The following is a 23092-nucleotide window of genomic DNA, read 5'->3' as shown; positions in this document are numbered from 1 at the left end:
TCTCCTCCCCTCACCTCTTTAATTGTATGCATGGCATGTAGATCCCTGCAGTGCTGCCAGAATGATTGCAATTAAAGGGAATCCCTCTTCCATCCCCCCTCCACCACTTCACTCTACACATGAACACACACCTTTCTAGTCCTCCCTCGTCCACTGACGGCGGTGTGAAGTAGCACCAGCCAGACTCAAGTAGGCTTAATCAGACTGGAGAGTCACAAATATACTTTCTCCATCCATCCTTCCACTGGCTGCTGCTTTCAATAGACCGAGCCTCACTTTCTAAATATAGATGACTGAAAAGTAGAGACAGAGAGATGCTTTACATATAGATTCCAGTGATCAAAGTCCAAATAGGATACTTTTTTCCCCATTAAAAAATAGAATATTATGTAACAAGTTTTTGTTTTTGCTGGTTACATGCCACATGTTACCGCTTGAAAGTGCAAGATTGCACAACACCGGCATGTGTTATCACAATCATAATGTGGACATTGAGAATTGAAATCAAGGTCTGCGTCTTATCGGGTCAAAAGAAATGGCATTGCTCCTCCGACTGGCAGGAGACAGAATTGCATGAGGGTGAGGCGAGTAAAGGTGAGAGGCAAAATTAATACAGAGACACACGGCAATGGAGACGGCATAGATATTTTAGTTTGGCTCTAAATGATATTAGCATAAAAGAGAAAGAAAGACGTATTTCATGTGTGGTTATTATTCTACACTGCTTGCACGAAGACAGTTGGATGCCCTCTTTTCTGCCACAAAAACCCAAAAGTATGCAGATCATGACATGCAGGAGAGGGAGCGTCAGAGAGCGTGTTGGTATTCCTCCCTGTTTCTGTGTGGCTGGCCCGCTGACTGGCCCAGATGTTGGCTAATTAACACCAGTGTTAAAGATGCTCTTCATCAGGATGATTAAATAATCAAATAATTAATTTATTAAGCAGGGGCTTGCACTGCCTGTTATGATCTCTGGCACAAAGCCTGGTAAAAAAAAAAGAAAAAAAAGAAGAAGCGGTACAAGAGGGTGGAGGGAGAAAAGCTGAGACGTTTGAGAAAAGTGTGTTTTAAAACTGTGACACTCGCATACAATTTTAGGCAAACTGTGGTGTCTCGCACTAAAGGAGAGGACTCCCATTCCTCGTGTGCAGTGACGGTGTTAGGCAGTTAGGCAGCCCAAACGTAGACTTGGGCCTCTGTATTTTATACGTTTCATTATGTTCTGAGGCAAATGAAATTAAAAACCAGTCAGTTGCAGTGTGCAAAAGAGAGAAAAAAACCCCTCTTTGTATCTGTAGAAGTATGTTAGAGAAAGAGATTATCTCTCATTACTCGGAGAGAACATTGCCCCACGTTAACACAGTCGGACCAGACAGATAGATGGAGCACAGATATGAGGTGAAGCAGGCCAGCAGGGAGGAGAGACACAGAGGAATGAGGGAAGTGACAAAGATGTTTCATCATGGTTATTTCCACTGGTGCAAGGTGGTAGCATTAACTGGGATGGGGAGGATGAAGGGTTGAGGGGGGGTTAGCGTGTGCCACCTTCAAACAAAGCCCCGTGTACCTCATGCACACACTCACGTTCGCACTAACACACACGTCCGGGCTTCCGCAGCTCTCATTTTAAACACTCCTTTAGCCATAATCATTTTCATATAATTCACTTTCATACAATTCCTTCTCCTAATCATTATCAGGCCCACTAACGTCTTAATGACTTCATAAATTTAAGCTATAAAAAGTAATGGAGAAAGACAAATGAGATAATTAGGAATAAATCTTAGTGGAAAGCCATTTATCAAAACATGGAGAGGCCCTGAATATTCCCCACCATTAGGCTCTGCTGTAATTAACACGGGCTCTCAGTTATGAAGGAAACCTGGTAGCAGAGATATTAAGATCCAAAAGCCTCACTGTTATTAAATTGACCGATGAATCTGCGACGTATAATATGATGTGGATTATTAGGATCCTTTTTAATTAAAAAGAGCGTTAAGATTTTTTTTTTTTTTTTATATTTAAATTTTTAACGCTTTAATGGTGGCTTGAACTCATCTCTCTGTGGTTATGGTGCAATGAGACGAAGAGAGAGAGAGAGAGAGGAAAAAAGAGAGAAAGAAAATGAAACGGGGGGAACGAAAGTGAGTGAATAAGTGTGTGTTTTGGTGTCTGTGTGGTTGGGGCAGCGAGAGCAGCAGCAGCAGCATCGGAGGGAAAAGTAATCTCACACTCGTACTTTCATATTCTCCTTTGGTGAAGACTGTGTAAGTACATGAGAGAAAATGGAATTCTAATTTAACAAACTCTTAACTAATGCACATACGGACTAATGCATATACAGACAAGACACTATTAATTCGTATTATCTTTAAAAGAGCAAAATGTAATGTAATGGTTTGCTCTGATTAGTCAGAGTACGAATCACATCCAGTGCTTTATTTAAAATTAAAAAACTATATTTCTGCGCTCTTCTCTCTCCCTCACACACACACACCTCCTCCTTTGTCCTCCCAGTCCAGTCGGCCTCCACACTTTCAAAAGGATGTCATAGGAAAAAGTGAGGGATTTTCCCTTTTTTTTCCCTCTCTCTCTCTCTTTGACCTTCAATCTGGGTCTGGTTCTTGAACAATGAGGCCTCTTTAAGATTCATCATATCTGCGCTGATTTTCATTATCGCCCTTTGAAAATGTACTTATTCTTTCTGTGAGTTACTGTATTTTAAAATGATATGAATGTTCTGTATTTGGCAAGATAGCATATTTTTATTCATATTTAAAGGCATAGCGCTCGTAATGCATGCCCTTTTGAACTGGCAGATATTGTTACTGAGATGAAACTATTTTTTTTAACTTTAATTATTCCTGTTTATTGGACTGCTCTCGGATATGCGGCCTTGAAGCTTTGTATGCAGATAAAAGGTAAAGAGGGCTACGGTTTCTTATAGGATGCTCTGCAGTGATGTGTGGAAGCTGCACACTACTCTTCCTGGTTGAAGACAGTTAGTAGGTTTCACCCTATAGAATGCTTTTGGGAGGAGGGAGTGCAGTCTACTGCCTTATGCAAATTATCTTCATATAAATGACATGCCAACCTCCAATCACTGACCAATTAATGACCTTCGGGGGCATCTTGTGACAAATCAACGGCACTAATTTATACTTGACAGGTCCCCTGGTGCGTGCCGGCAAAGTTCACGCGAGTGTGCGAAGCTCAGCTTGAACCAGTTGAGCTCATTACCATGGAAACCCAGATTGGGGTGCGGGACTGTGTCATCGCAACTTGCTGATTGTTTGTTTTTCATTTTTTCTAATCTAATATCCCAGCACGTGTCTAACATACGTGTGTGTTTGTTTCCTCACATCGGTCTGTTTTTTCTAACAAACCTGATCTCTGACACACACTGCACTGTATCAGCTCCATTAGCCTCTGTTATGTCCAGTCTGTCATTGTAGGCTGTGTCTATTTCTGCTCAGTGTGTGTGTATGTGTGTGTGTGTTTCTCATTCACTCCCTAACTGCCTTATCAGACTTCTGCACCAGCAGCTCTCATTAGAACATTAATTGAAAAAGTGTAATTAATCCTGAAAGGTGGTGAGACTGGACTGTGGCCAGAGAGAGAGAGAGAGAAAGAAAGAAAGAGTGGTGGACAGACAGTTGGGTGTTGTTTAGTATGACCCAACACTGCCCCCTGTTGTTACTTCACTTTGTGGCTGTTGGTCTCTGTAGGCTGGACAATATTGCTCCTGCTTCTCATTTTCATTTATGCAAAAATAAATAATCTTTATTTTGCAGTGTGGACACTGACAGGGTCTTTTTTTTTAATTTTCCTTGACTTCTAGTGATAATAGTGAAATTATAAAAAATAAATAAACACATCTGCACAGCCAGGGCTGGTCTGGAAAAGGGAATTCGGTCTTACACTGCAGATTAATTTTAAAGAGCTTAGTTGCTTGGTTGTTCAAAATTATAGTTTTTTTTTTTCCAAAAAAGAAAATTGCAAAACCCATATAAGCTTGCTTTATTAAAATAAATAGATACATTCTATATATGCACACATGAAGAACCCATGTATTTTCCTACTTGATGGTGGTCATCTTCAAACACAGAGTAATATATGATTGAAGAAGAAGAAGAATAGCAGATATAAATGAAGAGAGGTGTCTCATTCTTTTTTCTCCATACTCCCCGTGGAGAGGAGGAGGAGGAGGAGGAAGATGAGGAGCTGAAAGAGAGGGAGAAAGAGGAGCAGAAGGCCTGCTCTATTATTCTAATCCTTAGTTGTGTCTGAGTGACCTTTGGAGGGATGATTGTTTCTCATTTAGGAGTGTGAGGTGTGATCTTCCCACCCGTTTGATCCCACTCACCTGACCTTTGTAAATTGGCTGTTAAGCATATCACAACTCGACCCTCATGCCTCACACATGGCCTGTTAATACACACAAGCTGAGCGGCTGCACCCTCATAAGTATTTAGGCACTTAGAGTCACACTTGCACAGCAGAGACGCTCGCACGCGTGTTTTTCTTGAGAAGGTGGATGCGATTTCGTACCGTGGATCGTTTAGTGTAAAATCAGTCAGATAATGGCTTATTCAAACTCTCTTGATGTGAAAAAAGAGGGATTGCCTGCAGGATTTATACATATGGGATTTTTTTTTCTTAGTCTTGCACATATGCACACGTTTTTGTTAAAGAATGATTTCTATGCATATGTGGGCCATCAAAAAAAATGACAGGGGAAAAAAAAAAAACCATAATAAAAATTTCTCCATTGTGCCAATCACCTTTTCTTGGCTTGGTTAATGAGTGGCAGAGCTGAATGGCAGCGAGGTGATTTTTCCATCTTACTGATGAGAGGAGAATTAAAGCCCACAGCTTGGGGTCTGCAGCACCATTACAGAAGAAGACGGGAAGAAGGTCTGAATTCATTTGGCCCGGCCACGATTCTAATTAACAACTCAATCCCACACAGCCATGGAGAGAGAGCCAGGGAGAGGCTGGCAGGGAGGGAGCTCCTGTAGTGCGTGGAAGCATCTCTGTGGTCTGGAGAAACATCACAAAGATTGGCTCATCTTTAATCACACATTGTAATTTTGCATCCTTTCTCTATTTCTGTCCTTTCTATTATATTCTAACCTCTTCTGTGTTTACCTTACCTTCCAATCGGCTGCCTCTACCTGACCTCATCCAGCACTGTGTTGTCCAGACTGCGCAGTCTGCTATGCTTCCTGTGGTTTCCTAAAGCTGCAGGCTTATGGGCGACATTTCCCTGGATTAAAAGAATGATTTCATTAGCCTCCATGGGTGTCAGGTTTCATTCGAGGGATTAAATCCTGCAGATTAGAGGCCGGGGCTATTCTCCAGCACGTCATTAATATCTAATAGCACGGGAAATGTAATTTGGAAAGCCTGTCTTTCTGATTACTAAGCAAATGTATGCTCTGCTCTTTAAGACCATAAATTGGGCTTTGAACACTGTCTCCGTCCAGGGTTTAGCCCTCATCCCCAGGCGGGGTTGTGCTGATGGTCTCCCTCACAGGCAGCCTGACTCAAGCACGACTCAGGAGAGTTAAATCACGTTCTGCAACTTTTATTTTGCAGAAAGCAACGCTGATCAGTTTTTTGCCTAAATCACTACCTAAAATTACAACCTTAGAAATTCACTAATCACAAAAGGATTGCGAAGCTGTGTCGGTCAAAGCACTCTCCTCCCGTCTCAAGGGAGAGCTCGCTCTGGGATCTGACTTCAGCACCAGTGAGGATGCGTCCTTCCTCTTTTTTCCCTCGCAGAACATTGGATCTCTGTGCCATCATCCCCGCGCCGGCCCCGGCCAGTCCCCAGCCTCCTCAGAGTGCCGTGCGTCTCCTGTCAGTCAGAATGCCACTCGGCACCCTCCCTCGCTGATGAAGTACGGACAATGGAGAACAAGGTGGGCGCAAGGGGAGCGAGCTGACTTAATGAGCCAATTTCTCAGATAATAAGATTGGTGGATATGCTAATATTTCTACCTTAAGGAGATAATTATGATGTAGAAGATAGAATATTTTATCTTAAAGCGACAGTGTTCTGGTCCCAAACCCATCTGCAGCTTCTTTTTTTTTTCTCTCTCTCTCTCTCATGGACGGTACGCGGGGGGGTAAGAATAGTTTTCTGTGTTTGAGCTGTGGGACAGCAGAAAAACAATGCCAACAGAGCCTTGATGCTTTTAGTGTGTCGTGTGTTTTTGGGGGGCTGAGCCTTTGATCATGCTCAGCATTTGACACAAGGAGGAGAGGCAGGGGACTTTCTGCCTTCATAAATATTTATCTCGTTACTGCGGGCTAAAACTCACAGAAGAAAGGATAAAGCGATATCAATTGATCTTTATTGTTAATTGACCCAAAAGTATACTGTTGAAAACTGAACAACAAAAACACTGTTCGTCCTTATTCTCCTGCCGTCCCCTCCCTCTCGTGTCTTAGTTTCTGATACAAACTCGGTGAACTTCTTTTTTTCTGTCCTCGGGCTCCTGTAATAACTGGCTGGTAATTTTGTTTTTGTGTTTAACTTTCTTATCGACACAAATTCCCTACTTCAATTCCCCAAATGGCACATGCTCTGCCACCTTAATGTGTATAACTAGAGGTTAAATGATAAAATGTGTTATTGAAATGTAGGCCTGCTGATTACGGCTGCAGTTCACGGCCTGTTCCAAATAGCCAGGGGCAGACGGAGTGGGGGTAAGGGGGGGATTGGGGCCTTGTGGGTTAACAGTTTAATAAAGGGGGAGGGAAAGAGAGAGAGAGAGAGAGAGGGATGGAGTGCTTCTAGTCTAACTCGCTCCCCTCTCTCTCGGTGCTCTTTCACTCACTCAGTCACTCAGTCTCTCCCTCTCCCTCTGCCCTGTGTTTTACCATTTTAATTAGGCTATAACAAGCTCAGTCGTGTAATTAAGAGCTCAGCTGGACCAGAAAACAAGTCAACCATTAGCCCCGACCAGCCCAGATCACCCACAGCAGCTGCTAAGCTAAAGCAGATAAAACACACAACATACCCACATATGGAAGTGTCACAGAGTGGAGAAATCACTCCTGTTCTACTTCTTGAAAACTTCACCTGTTTGAAAAAAAAAAGTAAGACTCCACTGGTACTGTAGCAACCTGCACAAATATTTTGACAAAAAAAAAAAAAGTTTTCACATCAGCCAAGATTTCAACCAGCCCTAGGTTAAACCTACACACACCGACGTGACACCATGCATGTACAGACACACACACATATATATATCTTTTTTTTTGCACTGTGAAGAAGCTCTGCAGTGACAGCTATCCCCCAGGTGTTTTGATTCACAGAAACACTTTATTTTCTTTGTTCCTAAAAAAAGTGCAAAGTGACAGTGACAGCACAATGGCCTTTTTTTTTTAATAGAACACACACACACGCACGCAAACACAGAGCGCGTGTGTCTGTGTGAGAGAGAATTACGCATACAGATCTCTTTATCAGACTGATGGATGTGAGCAGCTCCCTCACCTCCTCTCGGCGAGCGCTGCTGCCTTTTGTGCCTCCCTCCAGTGCCGGCGATGCTTAATAGAATTCATGTATATGTAAAGACTCTTGCATCCTATTATGTACAATAAACTGTTTGCTTTATCCGTGGCAGCACCTGGTGAGTGGCACAATCTGCCAAACACACCCTTTTCCAAATCAAATTTATTTAGTTAGACCTCCATTCAAACCCACTCATGTAAGCTATCATGTTACACTCTGATCTGAATAACTACAGGCGGGAATCTAATTCATTTCATATTCACAGCATTGCTGCACCCAGCCCTCTTACAGGCCTGTATCAGTAAATTGTCAATTGTAGATGCTCTGCCACACGACGGTACAATGCAAACAAGGTTAGTTTTCAAACACCTGATTTGAATAAGCTCAACAAGGAAACATATCAAGCCGCGCTGCTTCAATGCTTTTTGTATTGCTTCCAGGAGAGGTGAGGGAGGGGAGGGGAGGGAGCAGCAGACGGAGGGAGGCGCAGGGACACTTTTTGCAAGGCAGGGTGATGCTGGGCCGATAGCACTGGAGGAATGGCAGTTAATTTGAATATGGCACCTGAAGCCACAATGATTATTATCATCACCAAATCAAGGAAATAAATGAGAAGAGGGGCTCCAAAAATAGCGTTCGGAGCCTTTTGTGCACAGCAGGTAGGCCCAGTGGGGGGGAGGTGACGGGAGAGCATTCGCTAGCTCATTATCCAGGGCTGGGCTCAGGGAATGGAGGGATCGAGAGAGAAATTGCATTAATGTGACCATGGACACTCTTTTCAGAGGCATCTCCACTCACCGCACACACGCGCACACTGTCGCTCGCTCGCTTTCTGCTCCTTTCTTTCTCACTGTCTCTCACTCTCACTATATGCCCTGTTTAATTTGAGTGTTAGCATGAGGTAATTTAGCCATGCTGCTGTCACATGCAATGAGGCCAGGGATACAAGGGGGACTGGGAAGAACAGACTGAAATCATTCACCGCCCCCCCCCCCCATCTTCCAGTCACCTCTGTCTCACTTTATTTCCAATCAAACTCTTTGGATCTGCCTTTCTTTTTTGGGTAGCACCTCGCATCCCTCTCGCATCACCCTGCATGCTGTCCATCTATGCACCCCCTCCTCCCCATTATTTTTTGCCTCGCCCAACTCTCCTCTCAGTCCGCTGTCCACTTTTCTGCAGCCCTCTCTGTCCAAACCTCGTCTCTCTGCCTGAGGCTACAGGAGATGGTGTTGGTGAGTCATCCAAGCAGTCGTTTGATTCATGCTGCTCCAGGCTCTCATCTCCCCAGAGAAATTACCAGTCATTTTAATCGGACCCATGTCTCTAATTCATTACACAACCCCACTCTGACACGTGCGCGCGCACACACACACACACACACACACTGAAGACCTCTCAGTCAGATAGCTACCTTCACACAGTCACCTCCATCTTTGGTGTCAAACGGCACTTAACATCCCTGTCAGTCACTCATATTCAGAGGAGAGCTGAAGGAGAGAATGAGAGAAGGGAAATGGGGCGGGGGGTATTTAGCCTGCAACTCATTTCTCATCACTTTCCCACACCGTCTATTAGTTCTCCACTTAGTCCTCTCTCCTGTACCATCTGTTCTTATCTGTCTGCCTTCTTAAATGGCTTCCCTGCTTCTCTTCTCAAATCCCATCACCCCCTTCCATCTTTTCTTTATTTCCAAGTTTCAGGATGAATTAGTTCTGTTGGCGAAGAAAAGTTTACTCTTCAAAAATCACGAGTGTATCAGCCAGGGGACAGAGGCTTGTGGAGTTGCTCCCCGTTCATACGTAAAGGCGATCTGTTTTTTTCTGCATTTGTGGCACCAGTAACTAATAAAAAATCTGAGGTCTTTATGCTTTGTCTGCTGACTCATTTCACTAGTACGCTTATGAAAGTGGAACAGGGCTCTCACTGATGCTTCTTGCGGCATCTGTGATCTTCCTGATGTGACAAATTTCATAAAAACGTCCTGTTTTCTCTCCATCTTATGAAGATTCATAGAGAAGTATCACCCACAGGGCTAACAAATACCAGAGGACAGAAATAATGGCCACTTTACATTCATGCAAAATTATTTTCACATTCAAATCGTTTTAGATATCTTAGTAATTTAGTAATAGTAATTTCCTTTATTTTTGATACTTAAAATACTTAAAATGAATGATGTGTAGAAACAGATGTGTCATACTGGAATCCTAAAAACAACCACACTAAAAAAAAACAAACAATAAGAGCAAAAAGTGGTATTTTTGTTGTTTTATTGTATAATACTACCACTCTATAATGTTGTTCTTGTAGTTCTTTATAACCGGGTTATTCTGCAAGGACATGAAGTCTGTATCACCCAAATGCAGATTAAATCCTGAGCTTCTTTTCTGTTGGTTGCCAGGTTTGCCTTTGTCTGCCCGTTTCAATGGCCCGACTATATTCAGCCCGTATATTGTCAAGGTTTTTGTAAGCTTTTTTGTCCACTTGAGCTATTGTGTAACTGTATTTTGCTGGCTAAATAACTATTCAAATTAAAGTATTACAGTCGTTTCTTTCAAATAGGTCTGTCTGTCTGTCTGTGTGTGTTTTTTTTTTTAAATTTATGCTGCATATAATTTGGTTGGACCTTGCATTGTCCTGATGGTCCTTGGTATCTTTAATAGAAGTTGGGGGTGTTGAGTCTCCGAGTTACAGGAAGTTGACTGAAATGTCTCTGTGTGCTCCCGCTCTTCTGGAAAGAAAAAAAAAACTATCCATGTCATTTAAATATGTTAGGAATATTTTAATAAAAAGATCCATTTTTGCTGCTTCTTAAAAGCATTTTTTCATGTGTAATGAGATTACTTTAATTCCCAAATGTGTGTAATTGCTTGTTCACTAAAGCTGGTTTTATTTGAAGATTTTTTTTTAATGTTTCTCTGGATTTGTGGTCTTTTTAGGAAGGTAATTACCAAACCATAACTTTTATTTCTGCACCTGTGTGTGGATTAATTATTACATGATATTGTATTAGTTTCCTTACACGTTCACTTTGCTACTAAAGTGTCTGTTTTTTTAATTATATAACATTTTATATAAACTCTATTTAAGTTTGCAAACTACTTGTGAAGTAATTTACTTGGTTGTGACTCATAGCACATAAATAACATATGACACCTTCAGTATAATAAGTCAGAGAAGCCTGCAAAGGGCAGAGATATCTGCATGAAGAGACGCTGACAACATCGTACTGCCTGTGACAACAAAAATCAATTAAAACACACGAGCACAACAACCTCTAACACACACACACAGACACACACACACACCCTCTCAGAGCTGAACAGCAGGGTTCAACCCAGAGCGAAAATACTCAGCTCTGTGCTTGACGTTGTTTCTCTAATTACAGGATCTTGTGAATACAAAGTAAATTTAGTGGCCACTTGCAGGTCATCATCTTCAGCACTACACACATATACAAACACACACATGTGAGTTTGTGTTATGTAATGTATGTTTACTGGTGTCGGGGTGGGGGTGGCAAAGGTAAAACAGCCATGACAGCGTGAATGCCAGACTGGCAGTTTGCTGATGGGAGTAAAGAGAAGGGGAGTGTCAGAGGAGAAGAGGTCACCGTGTTGCAGGTGACTGGGACAACAAGAGAGGCTTCTCCTGGCTTTAATTGGCTCTTTACATGGAGGAGAGGTTCATGGTGAGTCAGTCGTCCATACCCATTCTCTCCTCTCCTCTCCTCACCTCGCCTTTTCCATTCCTTTTCCCCCTTCTGTCTTTTTCGGAAGAAAGCTGTGACGGGTCACTGATCAGGATTAATGGTTATCTCTCTTTTTTTTTTAGTTTTTCTCCCAGTATTTTATAAAAAAAAATCCCTCAGATAATTCTCACTGTAGAAGGAAATTAAAGATACCATGTGGTTAATTGCAGAGCTGATCAGTATAATAACTTGATTTGAACACACAGCCACTTTTCAAATGAAAAATGAAATAAACACCTCTTTTTTTAATTCCCTCCTTTGCACCGGCACCCCCACGCTTCAACCTCCCTTTTTTTCTGAAAGCAAGCCAAGGTGTACAGTTGACAGCAGGCTCTAGTGATTAAGTCCTTTCATTGGTTAATTAGCCCCTACAGCAGTTGCACACAGGCGAGGCAAGCAAGGACTGACTCACCAAACGATCAAAGACACAGCCTGTCAGGAGGCTCAAACACTCTGTGTACCTGTGGGACAGTCACAAAGAGGCACGCACACACGATCATACCTGTGGGACAGTCTTTCTCTCTCTGTCTCACGCACACACACAGGCGCACGCACTCATCAAGTCTTGTACCTGTGGGAGATTCCCCGGTGTCTCTAATTCCTGAGGTGATGTGCCACACATACACACAGAGAGAAAGAGAGACCCATTTTTATAAGAGCGCACTCTGAAATACTCTGGCACGGATGCGTGCACGCACACATACACGCACACACAAACACACTTTGGCTAAACACTTAATCAGCACTGAAATGAGGGTAAGAGTAACAGAGTAAGCATTTTGTTATCCTACAGTGTCTCCTCGAGATAATACAGATTTTCTAAAGATATGTTACACTGTTGTGGGTGACTTATCTTGAGTTGCGATGGCAGATTTAGGTCTTGATATGAGAAAAAGTTGCTGGCCTGCATCAACTGAAGCATCATGGATGAGAGCAAACAAGTAAAATAAGATTATAATGATAAAGCTTTGATAATTTGTAGCCTTAATACTGTTCAAAATTACCATTACCTCAGCACCCAGTGTCTGAGCAATTCCACCTCTGAGTTAAAAAATACTATATAGGCATTTGTTTTGTAAATTTAGCTGGGCTGGAAAGACAAATTTTACTAATTGTTGATTTGTATGATCAATTTAACTGCAGGCTTTTTTTTTTTTTTTTAATTTAATGTATTCATTTTTTAATAAATATATATATTTTGTTTAGAATGTGAGTTTTGCATCTCAGATTAGCTATTTGTACAAAATATATTGATAAGCGTTTGTTATTTAAAGAAATATTGCTTGAAATTACATCTAGCTAGCTGGTATTTAGCTTAGCATTGGAAGTAAAAGCAGACAACACAGCTAGCTTATGGCTAACCAACACCTTGTAGATTTAAAGGCCTGCTAAGGAAAATCCTCAAAGCCTTTTATCAAGGTAAACCTTAAACTTACAATTTATATTTTCCTGTTTGGGGTATAACAACAATTCTATATGGTAGTTAAACTGGATAATATATTTAGCCTGCATGGTGTATGTGTTTCTAGATGGCAGGGGGTTAGTGTCTTGCAATCTTATATAAAATATAAACGGACTGGCATATGTATAGCTCTTTTCTAGTTTGTTTTTTTTGTTTTGTTTTTTGACCACATTTACCCATTCACACACAAAACTGATGGCTATATTGCAATTTGAGGTTCAGTGTCTGATCCAACACACTTAACATAAAAATGGAGCCATGCTCAACCCACTCACTGTCTGATTAGTTAACATAGTCAATATGAAGTCACTCAACTTTGGTGAACTCCTGCTTAGAAGCTGGTGAAGTTTTACTTTTTTGTCCAACTACTTCCTGATGATGAAACCAAACAGAGGGGTGGATCAAGCCATGCCACAAACATTCTGTGAATCATATTTTTTACTCTAAATGGCGCACTGTTTTACAAAACAAACACTAGCCTATATTAAATAAGGATATTACTATATTGCTAATTATTGAGGTCACAAAATTATTATAAATTAAGTAAGAATAGCACCAATAATTCTTCGGGCTTTCCGAAGGTCTTTCAACGTCTTTCTTTGGACATTGGTTACTTTCATTCCTTTTTTTGTCCAGTCCTCGTACCTGACCATTTTCAAATGATTTTTTTTAAAGCTACTTAACCCTAACTTTATTTAACATTAAAAAATTACACCTAACTCATGGAATGGATGAGGGTTGTTTCTGCACATAATGGACAACTTAGCAAAAAAGCTACTTTAAATTGTATCTTTAGGGACGTTGTTACCAGCAACCTGTAGCAAAAATATATATTTTTGCTTTTCCCTAAAAACCTGGCATATCTCAGCACACTGCATAGTTTGTCCTTAACGGATATGAGGAAAGTGTATAAGTGGAGGATAAAAGAAGGCGTGACAGGCCTAAAAAACTCTACCACAGATGAATAGCATCTGAATGCTTTAGGAAACAGGAAAAATCCAGCAAAGAGCTGACACAAGATCTGAGAGATGGATCTGGCCTTACAGCTGGTCCGTCTACTAAATCATCACTAAAGTCTCATCAGAGATGGTTTCAGAGGAAAGGTGGCTTTAAAGAAGCTATTCTTAAGGAAGGGACACAGGGAGAAAAGCCTGAGGTACGCCAAATTGAAAATCAGGGGCAACAGTCTGATGGAGTGATGAATCCAAATTTGAAATGTTTGGTTGAAATTGTCATCAGTAAAGTGATTATTTGTAGCCATCTGTAAAACAGAGTGGAGGCTCTGTCATGGTTTGAGGCTGCCTTGGGGATCTTGATGGAATTATGAATGGCATTAACTGAATACCACGGGTGAAAGCATGAATAGAAAAACACAGAGTGGAACACCATCAGCCATAACATTATTGAACCTGTGGGGGATCATCTTGACAGAAACATTTAAGTACTTAAAGAAATGAGCGATTGCTCAGAAATATATAGCATTCGTTATTTCATATAGATGTATATGTATTAAATGTTAAAGTTTATAATTATTGGTAAAGACTTACCATTAGATTACAACCCTCTTCTTTTCTACGGCGCTTATTACATGGTGGTCGAAACAGCTGATGAGCAGCTAACATGAGCAGCAGCAGGTCACCATGACATTATGTCCTTTAGTGCATTCTGTTTTTAAAATAATTTAGCGCAGTAAACCCACTTTGTATAACCCTGCGCAAGATGGTCATTTTCCTCAACATCCTTTGTGACAAACTAATGGATTGAAATTCTGATTTCAAATGCTGTTGATGGACATCACAAAAGAAGGCGCACACTAAGCATAGCAGCTTTGGCGCTAGTAGCTGGCCTCCAGCACTAAAGAACAGTAATGGTTCTAATTCCAATAAAGAGAAAATCCAAGGTCACACTGTGAACTTCCTCCCCATCAGAAGACCACAAAGACTGGCTGGGAGAGTGCATAATATCCTCACAGCTATTTTTACCCTCAAATTAAAATCTATGACATGTTGAAATGACTGCAGTGTGCAAGAGGGGTATTCAAAGCAGACACTAATGACGCTTATTAATGGCGTGAATGAAGTCTTGACAGGTCGTGTGTCATTCTGCAGGCAATGCTCCACTGGCATAATGGCTAATGTAAGTGGGGATAATTATATATATTATACCCTGTCTTATGGTATTTTGGCAGGAGTATGAGGAGCCAGGCAGTTAGAGAGGAGAGTGAAAGCGCTTGCTCTTTTTGAGACAGAGATGTGCGCGCGTGTTTGTGTGTGTGCACACACGCATGCAGGCATTCGCCCCCCACCACCCCCATCTTCAGCAGTGGTCCAGGGGATGAATAATAGTAAGACAACAGCACCAAACTGTGGTTGGAGAAAATGCCTGCATACAGAGGCAGGTAACAGATAAGCAACGTTTACAGCAAGCTCTGTGTTTAAACGCTCTGTTCCACAGACACCGATCATTTAGTGTTTTAACCGAGTAAAATAGAAAAACACAGGGAGAGAGAGACAAATGGCTTTCTCCGACTGAACAAATGTAGCACACGTGTGATTAAGTATGCACGTGTGTATGATATATTGTGCTTTGCGTGCCTCGTGTGAGGCGGGGAGACAAGTAATGACCATTTAATTCCATGTTCAGATCCCTCATACCGTGATGCAGAGCCTTATAGATCAGCAGAGAGAATTAGGCAGGTAAAAAAAAACAGTTAAGCCACTGAACCAAGAGTGGAAACGCTAGTGTGAAAAATAAAAATAAAGATTATTATTATTATTATAACTGTAAGCACTTAAAAAAAATAATAAAGAGTCTGTCATTGAAAAATACCCTATCAGCACCTTTATGTGAAGGTTCAGCATGTGTGTGGCTAAGATAAAAAAAAGTCAGAGAAGAAGAAGAAGGGGAAAAAAAGCAGGACTGCAAGAAATCAAAATAAAATATCTCTCATTTATGAAAGAAATGAGCTTAGAATCTGCTAAAATATACAATTATTAAAACTGCTTAAGTGCACCTGCTGATTCACAATCAGGTCGCGGAGGCGCTCGGTGCAGCTGGAGTGTCAGGGACAGCTGTGAGGAGGTGGCGAGGAAGAGGAGGAGGGAGGCTGGGGCTGAGTGGATCTTTGTGGATCTGTCCTCTCTGTGATGTTGGTGGGAGAGAGTTAGCTAATTGGAGGCCCGGTGGTAAAAACTTGTTCATTAATGCCTCTGCCTCCAGGTCCCCCCGCTCAAACACCTTGCCTCATTTATCTCTGTATTTACCCGCTCCTCCCAGTCCCAACACAGGACCTCAGAACACACTCAAGGTTCAACTTGGAACAAGAGGGAAAAGGAAGGGGGAAAGAGAAAAAGAGAGGCGGAGAAGGTGGCGAAAGAAAAAGGGGGAGAGAGATCGGGAGAGAGAAAGGGTAACTTATGCTCGGTGGGAATTAACAAAGCACTTAGTAATTAAATCTGAATTGACATTCTGGTAATTAGCCTCTTGATTAGGAGCAATAACACAATTAGCCAACCAGTCTTTGCTAATTGTTAATTAGTATAAGCAAAGTTATTGTGTGTGTGGCAGAGGGAGGCATGTAAAAGAACAAATGTTAATCTGTCTCTCTTTCAACAGCCGCGTCCCCTTTCTTTTTTCCTGCTGCCTCTCTATTGAGCTAGCAGGCAGGTTCATTGCCTTTCTCTTCAGTGAGGCTGCATTCACAGGCAGCAGTCAGTAATTAGCTAAAAGTCTTATCGAGGATATCATCAGAGAACAGGCTGAGCCGGCTGTGCTGGCACATCTTCACGTCTCCCCCCCTCTCTTTCTACTTTCACTGAAACATTCCTCTTCCTCTGCCCGCGCTCCGCAAGGTGTCATGCAGAGGGTTGTGTGTGGGGGGGTATTTGTTCTGAATAAAGATGTGATGTGGATTAAATACAATCATAAAAGGGGGAAAAGAAGCCACGGCGCTGGAGATGAATCTTAAGGAGATGTAATTCATCTAAAAGGTTTTAGTTTATGAGGAAGACGAACCGAACACCTCATTAAAGCCAGGGAGAGGAGAGAGGACACGGGGAAAATAGATGAATGGACAATAAAGATGTTCCGGGAAGTGGAATTTACATTGGCCACAGGTGAAACATGGGTTATTTTCAATTAACATGGACTTAGTAGAACAATATATTTCCCTTTGCACTGAGCCCCTACACAAACCCAGAGGAAGTGAGGGAGATCTCAGCCATTTCTTTTTTCCACAGCTAGGTAAAAAGCGAGAAGATTTTCACTGATGCGTCCACCTGTAAACACGGCAGTCGCACTTGAGCGGTAAACACTGACGCACCGTTAACCTTCTGTAACTTGGCCAAATGGTTGAGAAGCTCGCCAAGAGGGCAGAAGCTACGCGCTGCTATCAGAAGCTCCACATCAGTTCCTATACACAAATTGCATCTGTGGGCACACAAAACCTACCTGTGCACCGATAAGTGTGTGATGGTGCCCGTGTTTGTGTGGGGTGAACGGGCAGCCAGCTCCAGATTAAGCTGGTCTTCCCAACACAAATATTTGGGAGCAGGATGAGCTGTCTCAGGACGCACCGGAACATGAAATTAACCAGGAGAGGTGGAGGTGCCAGCGGAGCTAAAACGAGGTGGAGAGGGATGCTGGCCTGTGCCACCCAAACCTCGGCTGCAAGCCAGGTGAGAAGAGGGAGTACGAAGGCAGGAAGATGCTAGTAAAGTTTGCTCTGCCTGCAACAAATTGATGCTTTTAGATTTCTTCTAATGAATTTTGGATATTAAAAAAAAGCAAAACACTGAGTGTGTTAGTGGGTACGTAGCAGTGTGTGTGTAGGTGTTACAAGCTCTGTCTTACCATGGTTCCTGCTGTGTCCCACCCACTGTGGCTCTAATTGGATCCTTATTACCAGGCCAGCCTCCATCCCAGAAATGATGGATTCATACCATGCTGAATTTCATTAATCATTCCTTATTCACAGTCCACTCTGTGAAGAGGGCAAATTCATTTCTTGGCATGCGGAGCGGCTACTATAATGAATATTCATGAAAGGAAATTTGGGGTCAGGCCTAATAAGGGAGGTAATTTGTAATTTGCGCTGTTCCCGCTCGGGTCTTGTTCGGCAGGTTAACCTATAGAACGCTCAGAACAGACACCAGCAGCGCACACGCACGCGAACCCACACTTAAACACGCTGTATTTTTACTCCGAACCTGCCACGAGGAGTCTCGGAGATATTCAGTCCCAGTTTTTAAACATTAACCTAATATTGGCAATATTGGCACCTCAGAGAGCAAGACCTGGGCTGTGTGACACTTGTGTCTTACAACCAAATGTGTATTTGCTCTTTCTGAAACTTTAAACACATGAGCAACAATATTGCCAGAAAATATGTTTGGTATGACCTCTTAAGGATCAATGGCAAACTAACCACATAGCAAATAAAAGAAAAAGAAAAAGGAAGTCTTCCTAGTCAGTCTGGATTACTGCTCGTGCTGTTAGAGCCCTACAGCTGGAGTAAAGTAAAGAATGAAAAATGGCCTTAATTTTTGCAAAATGGCGGCTCTTTTCCGCCTGACCAAATAAGCCCCGTAGACTGTTGAACACTTTGAGAGAAATCCCCTTTTAAATAAAACAGCTGCTTTAAGAGAAAAATAACAAGCTCCCTGGCTCTGCTTTCACATCACAGGATTTTCAATTCCCCCCAAAAAAGCATTTTATTGCTCCTTCTTAAATTATGCCCACCTGGCATCACTTAAAGTCACTTAATTAATAATTTATCAATACATTTGAAGTGATTAAAATTCATGAACAGAAAGTGTTTTTAAAATAGTGCCCTTACACCCTCAGGGTGTCCAATCAGTGCACCGCGTTCGTTAGATCAGGAAGGAATAATTAATTGTACCTGAATGTTTAGCGGGGTCAGGCAGTGGGGGCAGGATGCCTACGGTTGTGTGTGTGTGTGTGTGTGTGTATACATGTGTGTAGTGAGATGGAGGATGGAGGGTGTTAGTCAGAAGCACTCTTAGCGCTCATTGGCTTTGGACCATGACACCGTTGCACGAAAGTCAATGCAGTCTGCAGACGGCAACTTTATTCCACGTGCATTTGTTCTATTATGACACACACCCTATCATTTTCTCTCTTCTCCCACCCTGTCATCACCTTCGTGTCGTCGCTGCCCTTCCTCTTTGTCTCCATTGTCGACCTCTCCTAGGAAGGGAGCAACAATTAAGTAACCATGATTTAGACTTTGTGTCAAACACCTGTCACTCACGCTGACACACACACGCCTGACATGATTAACTACTGGGAGGCTCCTCAACTGAGTCAGCAGTGGGGTTAGCATATCCACAGAGACGTATATACGTACTATACGGAAGTGGAGATCTACCAACTGTGAGTTAATCAAATCCCCTGCTGTAAAATCCTTACACTTCATTTATAAGTCATTTAAATTTTGTCCATTTTTTATGCTTTTCACTTCACTTGGTTTATGTCAGATGTGCAATCAATTGATAATTTTCTGTGCAGAATATAGTTTTAGCATTTTAAAGTAGTACTGAGGTGAAACTGGAACAATGTTGTGCTAATATACACCAAAAACGCAGGAATTTGGAAAAGACAGTCTGTAGTTTTATCTCAGCACCACCTTGGTGACCTGTAACCTCAAAATGCTTCTTGCAGGTTTCATACATCAATAATTCAGCTCTCTAAAGGGGACCACTCTGCATAATGACTCCCTTCACTTCTGATGGTTGAATATATTTTGTTGCTGATTTTGATCCCAGGATTTTTTGCTTTTCTTTTTAATAGGAACACACGTCACAATGCACGGCAAGTAAAGAGGAGTGCTAATCTGTGAAGCTTACGCCACGCTGAGCTGAACATTCAGATGACCAGAGGAGGGCAGAGGGGCGGCAGAAAGCGACTCTGCAAAGAAAGCCAAGCGCTGCTGAAGGTCTAAAGAAGGAACAAGGTGTGTCTTGCCGCGGAGGCGAGTGGACTGGCCTGTGTTTCTCGGTCCTCTCATGTATAATACATCTCTCTCTGTTTCACCCCAAGGTTCAGAAGCCCAGGCCTCCAGAGACCATCGCAGTCTTTTAAAGATATGTGCTCACTTAATCACTGAAGAAAAGGGCCCCCAGAGCTAGCCTAATATTATAATTAATTAATTCAACCAAAAAGGGGTATTAAATTTCCTCCCTCTCAGGATATCAGCTGAATACATTGACCTTTGTGGAAATCGCCCTCTAATTTGAATCAGGGGTTTTTTGAGTCGTTTACAGACTAAACTTGTTTCTTTTTCCTCTACTCCCATCTATGTTTTTTGGGAGGGGGGTTTCTCTCTGTCTGCAGGAGTTTGAGGAAAAAGCCTCATACTACAGGGTGTGCGTGAGAGAGCAACTTTGTCCATAACGTGCCTCTTTTTGTGTGCGAGTGTGCGCGTATCTTCACAGATTTGTGTTTTATGTGCGTGTCTGTGCAAAAAAAAAGTGCATGTGAGTGTGAGTGATCCCTAGTTTTATCTCCCTGCTGTAACACAGAAAAGAACAGAAACTTTTCTTATTACCGGAGAGAGTGGTAGAATAGCAGGCAGCTAAGTCTCTGTCTATCTCTGTCTCTCTCTCAGTGGTGTAGCTGACTCCCCAGTGTACTCCGGGTCTTCAGTAACTCCGACTGAAGTTCAGAAGGGTTAGGTAGTATACTCAGGAGGAAGGGGGGAGACAAGAGGAGGAAGACGAGGGGGGGTTAAGTAGGATTGGAGAAGTGGCAGTTTTAAAGCAGAACTTTAAATCTCCACCTACGAACGAGAGAGGGAGGACAATGGCGTCATGTGCCGCGCCGTTATCTTCAGGTCTCTGAGAGGCGGGAGACGAGAGGACGAGAATAAAAAAGAAGCTTGAAGAAGGGCATACATGTGATAAAAGCTGTAGGCTGTATAATCTACGCTGCTTTTCAGGGAGGTATGAAAAAAAAAAGAGTCAAATCTTCGCAACCTTCAGATTGTAAGTTCATGGAAACAGCCTCTCGCTCAACAACAACACAGAACGAAACAGACAGAGGATTTGCAAGATGGACGGATGAATGGATGAGTGGATGGCTGGACGGGTTGGCAGATACAGAAACAAACACAGCAAAAGTACAAATAGATCTCAGGAGCTTAGCAAAGAATAACGCCTGTGTGCCAGACCATTAGCTAGTTTGTAATCTTCATGTTTTTCAATTTGGGTTTTTAAATAAAATGTTTTTCTTAGAGTGATGATTTGGTTGTCAAGGTCATGAGAACTGTGCATGATGGAGTCTGACAAAACTTCCAATAAAGATATGATAGAGGAGTCACCACTTTCACGGGCACGCCATCAACCGCAGGAGAAAGGGATGGAGCAGTTAACCTTCGAAATGTGTCAAATCGGTGTCAGGCACATTATTTGTCTTAATAATGATAAGCTTACTTTAGCACCTCTTCAATCAAAAAAAAGAGGGGGAAAAAAGATGTTAAAATATTTGTGTTCCAGCTCTGATCTCTCACTAGGACCCGAACAACAGTTTGCCTATTATGTTCCTGAGAAGCCTTCTGGAGGAATTTAGAGAGGGACACCATGTCTTAATTTGACAAAGGTTGCACCAGATGTTCTTTCTGTCAGCGAATGACATTCAAGCGATTCCAAACAACATATTAATTCTCAGCGCTGAGAACTATCAGGCCGTGTTTGACTTCCATTTTCACTGAGCTCAACCGAGGTGTGGACCACTAACTCCCCCTACTGGCCATGCTGAAGAAAAAGTAACCATTTGCAGCATATGAGGAGAAATTAGGCTACTTTAAGACTTGATTGTGATAATAGAATAAATAAAAACTTATGATGTTAGGCAAACACAAAAACTGAATAACAGTTTTCACAAAATGTGCATTGTTTTTTTTCTTATACGCCTGTTTCAAAATAACTAAAAGTCTAAGCCTCAGCTGACACTCCTTTCAAACTCTTTTTTAAAAATTTAAGCAGAAATTTGAAATTGCTGCAATCTCAGCTCACGAACCCTTACTCTTTGCGTCTCTGCAAAGCTTCATCTGCGTTCCAAATTACTCCTCATTTCTTCTCTGCCTCCGCCGCAGTCTGAGCAAAAGTTCGAGAATGAAAAGAGCACCGCTGCAGCCGGCCCTCAACTCTCCCGCAGCTCATCTCGTCACCTCTGCACACATGAAAAGACTGATCCGTCCGCGCCACTGTTAATGGCGGGGACATTATTCATCTCTCCAGCCAATTTGAGCCCCTTTTTCTTTCAGGAATAGAGGCACGAGGGGTTGAGAGGAGTCAGTGGAGAGTATTAAATATGTAGAGGAAGATGGACAAAGGAGCGGCAGAATAAAGAGGGGCAGGAGAAGAGGGAATGAAGAAGGACAGGGAGGTGCGTGACGATAGTGTTGAGACCTAGTTAGTTAGAGACAGTGTGCGAGGAAGAAGCGTTGGCTTTAGCCTGTTTGATGGTTTGAAGGAGCTCGGGTTTTACCTTACAGAGGGGAAGAACCTTTTTAGGGGTGGGTGGGGAGAAATACGTGGACATCAGCACTTCAGAGATGCCCCAAAACTTTAGGGCAAACTTCAGTGCTGATGAATTATGAATCTAAAGGAAAAGGGGGGGGGGGGGAAATCAATGTTGTGTCATTGTGCCATCTTCATTAGAGGCTTTTTGATAGTGGGCCATCAGAGCCTACAGGACTATTCATGCCTACAAAGGCTATAAAAAGTGTCTCCAATTTCCATCCATAGCAGTAAAAGCCAGTAGTTTTGGGGTGAGTTGCAGCCTGCCTGTCAAAAGGAGAATGTGCGGTGAGTGGCCCGGGCAGGGAGATCATAAAGAAGGCTGTGATTGAGGGTATCTTAATGGAGGAGGATGGATCAATAAGTAATATCAGCAGGTTTTAATTCCAGGCAACACACATAAACCTTTACCAACTTCGCAATGTCACTCAGTGTTCATAAAAGTTTTTTTTTTCCCCTCCACATCGCCTCGGACAAAAAGAGATAAATCCATCAAAAAGTCGCCTCAGTTTTATCGTCCCCCCTCCCTCCACTCTCCTCCCACTCCCTTTTCCCACCACCCCTCCTCCTCATCTCCATTTTGATGTCTGTCTATTAGCAGAGGGTGAGGCCTTTCCTGCTCTCCCATCCAGGGGCTAAATTAGCTCAATCAGCCCCCTTTCACCCCTCTTCCGCGGGCTTCAAGCTGAGTGACACACTGCTCCCCAGGGATGTAGGTGGGACTAACACACACACATACACACCAAGTCAGCAGCTAGAAGATGAAGAAGACTATGGAGGGAGGGGGCTGCATGTAGGGGCAGAAG

General features: G+C 42.4%; 1 long non-coding RNA gene across 1 annotated transcript; it reads left to right on the top strand.

The window, feature by feature from the left end:
* The first annotated feature begins 12630 nt into the window (after nt 1-12630).
* Nucleotides 12631-20331, top strand: LOC120440261. The gene is made up of 3 exons (XR_005613119.1): nt 12631-12704; nt 19558-19720; nt 19807-20331. It is a non-coding gene; the product is annotated as an uncharacterized LOC120440261 (long non-coding RNA).
* The last annotated feature ends 2761 nt before the right edge of the window (nt 20332-23092 follow it).

This window comes from Oreochromis aureus, linkage group 5, assembly GCF_013358895.1.
Source record: "Oreochromis aureus strain Israel breed Guangdong linkage group 5, ZZ_aureus, whole genome shotgun sequence".
Lineage (NCBI taxonomy): Eukaryota > Metazoa > Chordata > Actinopteri > Cichliformes > Cichlidae > Oreochromis > Oreochromis aureus.
Note: the sequence above shows the minus strand (reverse complement) of the source record. Positions and strands in the feature narration are given on the sequence as shown.